Genomic DNA, 8,017 nt, shown 5'->3' with positions numbered 1-8,017 from the left:
ATCTTCACCACGTCTAGATGCCTAAATGCATTGAATTGCTGCATTGTGATTGGCTGATTAGCAATTGAACAGGTGAACCCAATAAAGTGTCCAGTGAGAGTATTTGGAGATAAAAACCAATCAGTCCTCCGTAGAGTGAAACCAATCATAGAAAATCGATTAAAAGCTTAAAAATAGAAGAAAAGAAAATACTCACATGAGACAAATCCTGGCAGTACAGAGGCAGCAATCGCACACAATGGAGTCTCTGGCAGATGACAGCACAGGAAAGGAAACTGGTTTTACATATAAAGTGCTGGTATCATCATGTTCTGGTGGAAGTGAAAACAAACGAGGGGGGGGGGGGTTTCTTCTCAAACAATATGATTGAGATCTCCCCACACAGGGTCAATCACTTGTGCAGGAAGATGCATGTGTTACAATGAATACATGGGGGGAAATATGTACAGGAGGGGGCAGTGTGTACATGGGGGGGGGGGGGGTAATATATACAGGAGGGGGCAGTGTGTACATGGAGGGGGGGGGGGGGTAATATGTACAGGAGGGGGCAATGTGTACATGGGGGGGGGGGGGTAATATATACAGGAGGGGGCAGTGTGTACACGGAGGGGGGGGGGGTAATATGTACAGGAGGGGGCAGTGTGTGCATGGAGGGGGGTAATATGTACAGGAGGGGGCAGTGTGTACATGGAGGGGGGGGTAATATGTACAGGAGGGGGCAGTGTGTACATGGAGAGGGGTAATATGTACAGGAGGGGGCAGTGTGTACATGGAGGGGGGTAATATGTACAGGAGGGGGCAGTGTGTAGATGGAGGGGGTAATATGTACAGGAGGGGTCAGTGTGTACATGGAGGGGGTAATATGTACAAGAGGGGGCAGTGTGTACATGGGGGGGTAATATGTACAGGAGGGGGCAGTGTGTACATGGAGGGGGGTAATATGTACAGGAGGGGGCAGTGTATACATGGGAGGGGTAATATATACAGGAGGGGGCAGTGTGTACATGGAGGGGGGTAATATGTACAGGAGGGGGCAGTGTGTACATGGAGGGGGGGGTAATATGTACAGGAGGAGGCAGTGTGTACATGGAGGGGGGTACAGGAGGGGGCAATGTGTACATGGGGGGTAATATATACAGGAGGGGGCAGTGTGTACACGGAGGGGGGGTAATGTGTACAGGAGGGGGCAGTGTGTGCATGGAGGGGGGTAATATGTACAGGAGGGGGCAGTGTGTACATGGAGGGGGGGGAGGTAAAATGTGCAGGAGGGGGAAGTGTGTAGATGGAGGGGGTAATATGTACAGGAGGGGTCAGTGTGTACATGGAGGGGGTAATATGTACAGGAGGGGGCAGTGTGTAGATGGAGGGGGGTAATATGTACAGGAGGGGGCAGTGTGTACATGGAGGGGGGTAATATGTACAGGAGTAGAGATGGCCTTGCGGTTCGCCCAGCGGTCGGTTCGCGCAAATTTTGCTTGTTCGCAAATTCGCAAAAAGTCGCGAATATGTCCGCGCCGCCATTTTCTTTTTCATTCAGAAGAACTTTGACCCATGACACAGCCGTCAGGTGGAACGGGACAGCCAATTGAAACATTTCAGCACATGGACATGCCCCCTACCCTATAAATAGACCTGACCTGGTGGCCATTTCACATTCCGCTTTCTACCAGTGTAGGGAGAGGTCTGCTGTGCTCATCAGGGAGAGTTTGCTAGACACAAATAGCTCTGTGAAGATCCACAAAAGTCCTTTTCAGGGCTGGTATTTCGGTATAGGTCTACTAGTATCTTTTGAGTTTAGGGAGGGGTATCCAGTCGGTGCTTTAGGGGCAGTTTGAGATCGGCTGCAGTCACACAAATCGCTCTGTTAATGTCCACAAAAGTCCTTTTCAGGGCTGGTATTTCGGTATAGGTCTACTACAGTCTCTCTTCAGTATAGGGACAGGTATCCAGTCTGTGCTGTAGGGGCAGTTAGAGATCGTCATCCGTAGTGACACAAATCGCTCTGTTAAGGTCCACAAAAGTCATTTAAAGTGCTCCAATGTCGGTATAGGTCTATTACAGTCTCTTTAGTATAGGGAGAGGTATCCAGTGGTTGCTGTAGGGGCAGTTAGAGATCATCAGCAGTGACACAATTTGCTCTGTTAATGTCCACAAAAGTAATTTAAAGGTCTGCAAATTTTTTGGTATTGCTGTGCAGTGCACTAAAAAGGGGGGTAATCCACAGTATGATATACTTTGTAGAAAGCATATTATAGTGGATTAGTAGTATTATTGTGCACTGTGCAGCATTGTGACAGGTGTGGTGATGAGACTGAGCGTTTCTGCAGCAATACTACACACAGTGACAAAAGCACTTATAATGTATTATAACTGGTGTGATAGAACAATTGCCCCCCCCCCCATACCACATATTGAAGTGGGGTGTTATCTGAGTAAACTTTTACAAGTGTATTTGTGTCATGGAACAATATTGCCTCGCTTGCTGAGTGAAGTCTGGTACACACAGCGCCAAACTCACTGGCCAATTTTTGGAACTGGTGTGATACACCAATGCCCCCCCCCCCCCAATACCACATATTGAAGTGAGGTGTTATTTAACCGTATAATTTTCTAAGATTGTATTTTAGTCCTGCAAAAATTTGGCCTCTTTTGCTGTGTAAACAGTGCTACACACAGTGACAACAGTTACTGGCCAATTATTTGTAGAACTGGCGGACTGACGGACCGGCAGATAGGGAGGAGAGGCAGGCAGAACTTGCATTGCACAAGAGGTACAAAGCAGACTGCAAATGTATCAGGAGCGAGCCATCAACCATGTACAGTCACATCTGGCGCTCCCAGGATGCCGGCACATGGCTCCGCAGTGTGGGCTTTTTTTAATGTGTCCGTTGCTGACACCAGTGTTGCCATCTGCAGCCTTTGCAGTCAACGCATAAGTCGCGGTAAGCCCAACACTCACCTAGGGACAACCACCTTAAGAAGGCACCTGAAATCCCATCACCGAGCCCAGTGGGAGCAAAACTGTCAGAACCCACAAAGCCACACTCCATGCTCTCACCGTCCAGCCTCTTCTCCTTCTCCTATTCTCCTGTCTCCTCACAGTTGTCCTCCACTCCACCTTACATGAGGCCGTTGTCACGTTGTTCTGGAAAAAGGCAGGCTTCTGTGGCTCAAATGTTGGAGGGTAAAAAAAGGTGTCCGGCAGGTGTCCGACTACATCGGGTTAACGGCCAATGTGGACGCTCTGAGGGGGGATGAACCCCTGGACTACTGGGTGGGCAGGCTTGACCTCTGGCCAGAGCTTGCACAATTTGCAATGGAACTGTTGGCTTGCCCCCCGTCCAGTGTCCTGTCCGAAAGGACGTTCAGCGCAGCAGGGGGGATCGTGACCAATAAGCGCACTCGCCTAGCTCATGACAGTGTAAACCACCTCACATTTATAAATATGAATGAGGCATGGATCTCTGAGGAATTCAACACATGTGACCACCAGTAGACCATTGAAATTCCTCATCACAGGCCACAAATATCTGCCAGACCGCCATCAACCCACATCAATTCCTGGTCCTTGTCTTCGCTAAATACAGCGGCATAAAAGGCATTTCATGTCCATTGAATGGCTAATTTTTGGGGCCTATACAGGCCGTCACTTACTGTTCTGTATACTGTGAATGCCTACTGTACCTCTAGCCATCAAATAGTACGTTCTTTGCTGTCAGTTCAACCCATGTGAGCCAATTTTTACCACCTATACAGCCCGACACTTACTTCTGTATCCTGTGTGAACGCCTACTGTACCTCTAGCCATCAAAAACTAAGTTCTTTGCTGTCAGTTCAAACCATGTGAGCTAATTTTTGCAGCCTATACAGGCTGACAGGCAGTGTGTTCATGGAGGGGGGGTAATATGTACAGGAGGGGGCAGTGTGTACATGGAGGGGGGTAATATATATAGGAGGGGGCAGTGTGTACATGGAGGGGGGTAAAATGTACAGGAGGGGACATAGTGTACATGGAGGGGGGTAATATGTACAGGAGGGGGCAGTGTGTACATGGAGGGGGGTAATATGTACAGGAGGGGACAGTGTGTACATGGAGGGGGGTAATATATATAGGAGGGGGCAGTGTGTACATGGAGGGGGGTAATATGTACAGGAGGGGACATAGTGTACATAGAGGGGGGTAATATGTACAGGAGGGGGCAGTGTGTACATGGAGGGAGGTAATATGTACAGGAGGGGGCAGTGTGTACATGGAGGGGGTAATATGTACAGGAGGGGGCAGTGAGTACATGGAGGGGGGTAATATGTACAGGAGGGGGCAGTGTGTACATGGAGGGGGGTAATATGTACAGGAGGGGGCAGTGAGTACATGGAGGGGGGGTAACATTCCCAAATCAAATGTTAAAAGCAAATTCAATTTTCGAACGGAATAGATAGATATGTATGTGTCCCTTACCTTACCCTACCCCCAAATCCTCTCCCCCTTCCAGCAGAAATCTCTGCAACCCCTCCCAAATGTAAACTCCCATAACAAATACCTCCCCCCAATCCCCATTCTCCCTTCTAGCACAAATCCTTATATCAACCCCCCCTTTCTAAAACAAATCCCCCTGCCAGCTCAAATCCTGTCCCATCCAGCACAAATCCTCCCCCCAAATCCCCCTTTTAGCAAAAATCCTCTTATCAAATTCCCCCTTCTAAAACAAATCCCCCTCACAGCACAAATCTCCCCCCACCTTTATACCCCCTTCCATTACCAACCATATCCCCAAAGGCAAGCTTGTGCCTTACCCCCAAATCTTCTTCCTCTTCCAGCAGAAATCTCAGCAACCTCTCTCAAATCTTACCTCTCATTACAAATCCCCTTCCATCTCCCCTTCTAGCACAAATCCTCCCCTTAAATTTCCCCCTCTAGAACAAATCCTCCTGCCAGCACAAGTCCCCCCACCCCAAAAATCCCTCTTCAAGTATACATCATCTCCCCAAATCCCCCTTTCCAGCACAAATTCTTCCCCAAATCCCCCCTCTCAGTACAAATCCTCCCCCCAAATCCTGTTTCCAAGAAACCCCCCCCCCTCCTTTAATAATTTCTCCTCCTTCTAACAGAAATCCTATTCCCTCCCAAATCCCTGCAGGCACAAATCCTCTTCTAGCACAAATATATAATGAATAGTAGGAAAGTCTTTACCTTACCTTACCCCAAATCCTCTCCCCTTTCCAGTACAAATCTCTGTGACCCCTTCCTGCCAGGTGAACTTGTGGAGCCAAGAGCTGGAACATGTTCTAAAACTGGGCTCCGGGACTCAGAGGGATGTCAGGATTTTGTTAAAATCCCAGGACGGTCCTGCAGAATCCAGGACAGTTGGAAAGTATGATCAGGGGGTAATCACAGCTCAGCCCGGATCTGAGGAAAGTCAGGATTTTGTTGAAATCCCAGGATGGTCCTGCAGAATCCAGGACAGTTGGGAAGTATGATCAGGGTGTAATCACAGCTGAGCCCGGATCCAAGGAAAGTCAGGATTTCTTTGAAATCCCAGGATGGTCCTGCAGAGTCCGGGACAGTTGGGAAGTATGATGAGGGGGTAATCACAGCAGGAGATGCCATGCAGGTGCCTTGGGTCTCTGGCACTAATACACCCCTGCCAGGTGAATTTGTAGAGCCAAGCGCTGGAACTTATTCTGGCACTTGGCTCCAGGACTCAGCCTGGATCCGAGGGATGTCAGGATTTTTTTTAAATCCCAGGAGAGCTCTGCAGAATCTGGGGCAGTTGGGAAGTATGATGAGGGGGTACTCACAGCTCAGCCTGTATCCGAGGAATGTCAGGATTTCGCTAAATTACAGGATGGTCCTGCAGAATTCGGGACAGTTGGTAAGTATGATGAGGGGGTAATCACAGTGCTAGGAACCCGGGGCACACTGCAGGAGATGCCATGCAAGTAAGCTGGGTGGCTGGCACTAACACCCCCATGCCAGGTGAATTTGTGGAGCCAAGAGCTGGAACTTATTCTGGCACTTGGCTCAGAATCTACAGGATGTCAGGATTTTGTTAAATCCTAGGACAGTCCTGCAGAATCTGGGACAGTTGCTTAGTATGATAAGGGGGTAATCACAGCTCAGCCCGGATCCGCGGAATGTCAGGATTTTGTTGAAATCTCAGGATGGTCCTGCAGAATCTGGGACAGTTGGGAAGTATGATCAGGGGGTAATCCCAGCAGGAGATACCATGCAGGTGCCTTGGGTCTCTGGCACTAACAACCCCTGCCAGGTGAATTTATGGAGCCAAGAGCTGGAACTTATTCTGGCACTTGGCTCCAGGACTCAGCCGGGATCTGCGGGATGTCAGGATCTTGTAAAAATCCCAGTATGGTCCTGCAGAATCCGGGACAGTTGAGAAGTATGATGAGGGGGACATCACAGCGCTCGGGACCCGAGGCACAGGAGATGCCATGCAGGTGCCTTGGGTGGCTGGCACTAACACACTCCTGCCAGGTGAATTTATGGAGCCAAGAGCTGGAAGTTGGAACTTGTTCTGGCACTTGGCTCCAGGACTCAGCCCGGATCTGCGGGATGTCAGGATTTTGTTAAAATCCCAGGGCAGTCCTGCAGAATCCAGGACAATTGAGAAGTATGATGAGGGGGTAATCACAGTGATAGAAACCCCGGGCACACTGCAGGAGATGCAATGCTGGTGCCTTGGGTGGCTGGTACTAACACACTCCTTCCAGGTGCATTTATAGAGCCCAGAGCTGGCACTTGTTCTGGCACTTGGCTCCAGGACTCAGCCCGGATCTGCGGGATAGTTGGGAAGTATAATGAGGGGGTAATCACAATGCTAGGGACCCGGGGCACACTGCAGGAGATGCAATGCTGGTGCCTTGGGTGGCTGGTACTAACACACTCCTGCCAGGTGCATTTATAGAGCCCAGAGCTGGCACTTGTTCTGGCACTTGGCTCCAGGACTCAGCCCGGATCTGCGGGATAGTTGGGAAGTATAATGAGGGGGTAATCACAATGCTAGGGACCCGGGGCACACTGCAGGAGATGCCATGCAGGTGCCTTGGGTGGCTGGCACTAACACACTCCTGCCAGGTGAATTTATGGAACCCAGAGCTGGAACTTGTTCTGGCACTTGGCTCCAGGACTCAGCCCGGATCTGCAGGACAGTTGGGAAGTATAATGAGGGGGTAATCACAATCATAGGGACCCAGGGCACACCACAGGAGATGCAATGCAGGTGCCTTGGGTGGCTGGCACTAACACACCCCTGCCAGGTGAATTTATGCAACCCAGAGCTGGAATTTGTTCTGGCACTCAGCCTGGATCTGCGGGACAGTTGGGAAGTATGATTTTTGGTCCCTCAGAATTTCGCACCCAGGGCAACCGCCCCAGTTGCCCCATCCATGCTACGCCACAAGCCGCAATATAAACATTGCCAACATCAATACTTCAATACTAACCTCAAAATCCAGTGCTCAATAAGGAGAAAAGGTGGTAAGGAAAGGAGGATGTTCCGTGCTACACCAAAAACTAATCCAAGCAAAAATGTGCAAAAGTTGAGATCCAATAAAATGGGTCCAAATGATTTGAGTATCAATTCACCTCCAAATGCTTCATTTAAGTCCAGATCCGAATGTTAAAAGCAAACAAAATGTTGAAGTAATTTCCAACAACATCTGCCAAGGTTATGGAATGAACTGAACTCTGCTATTGCATGGCTAGTTGTAGGCCCGACGAGAGGAACCACTCAAAGCAGTCGGCCACCAGAAATCCGACTTCTAGAAGTGTTTCTGAGCAGTCTTCTGTACGAGAAGTTTTATTCTCTTTGATTTTAGCGATTGATTAAAGGCTCCGAAAATAGAATATAATGATTTGGGAACCGCCCAAGGCGTGCAAAGCTTGCCAAAAATAGATCTCAGAAATATGAGTGAGCACACGTCTATTGGATGATATTCAGATTTCACACACTACCTTCAAACACCTTCCACCTGCTTCAGGAACACCTTCTAAGGACAAAAA

At 49.2% G+C, this 8,017-nt stretch overlaps 1 protein-coding gene across 1 annotated transcript in view; it reads right to left on the bottom strand.

Annotated features, from left to right (window-relative positions):
• LOC309563244 (C5a anaphylatoxin chemotactic receptor 1-like) overlaps positions 1-7,676 on the bottom strand; it is a 112,101-nt gene extending 104,425 nt beyond the window's left edge. The window contains exon 1 of the mRNA XM_082267643.1: positions 7,459-7,676. The gene's annotated coding sequence lies outside the window, so the exon portion shown is untranslated. The remainder of the gene's footprint in view (positions 1-7,458) is intronic.
• Between the last annotated feature and the right edge of the window lie 341 nt (positions 7,677-8,017).

Source organism: Pelophylax lessonae (genome assembly GCF_965119305.1).
Source record: "Pelophylax lessonae genome assembly, chromosome: 9".
NCBI classification, from domain to species: Eukaryota; Metazoa; Chordata; class Amphibia; order Anura; family Ranidae; genus Pelophylax; species Pelophylax lessonae.
This window is presented reverse-complemented; position numbering and strand designations above follow the sequence as displayed.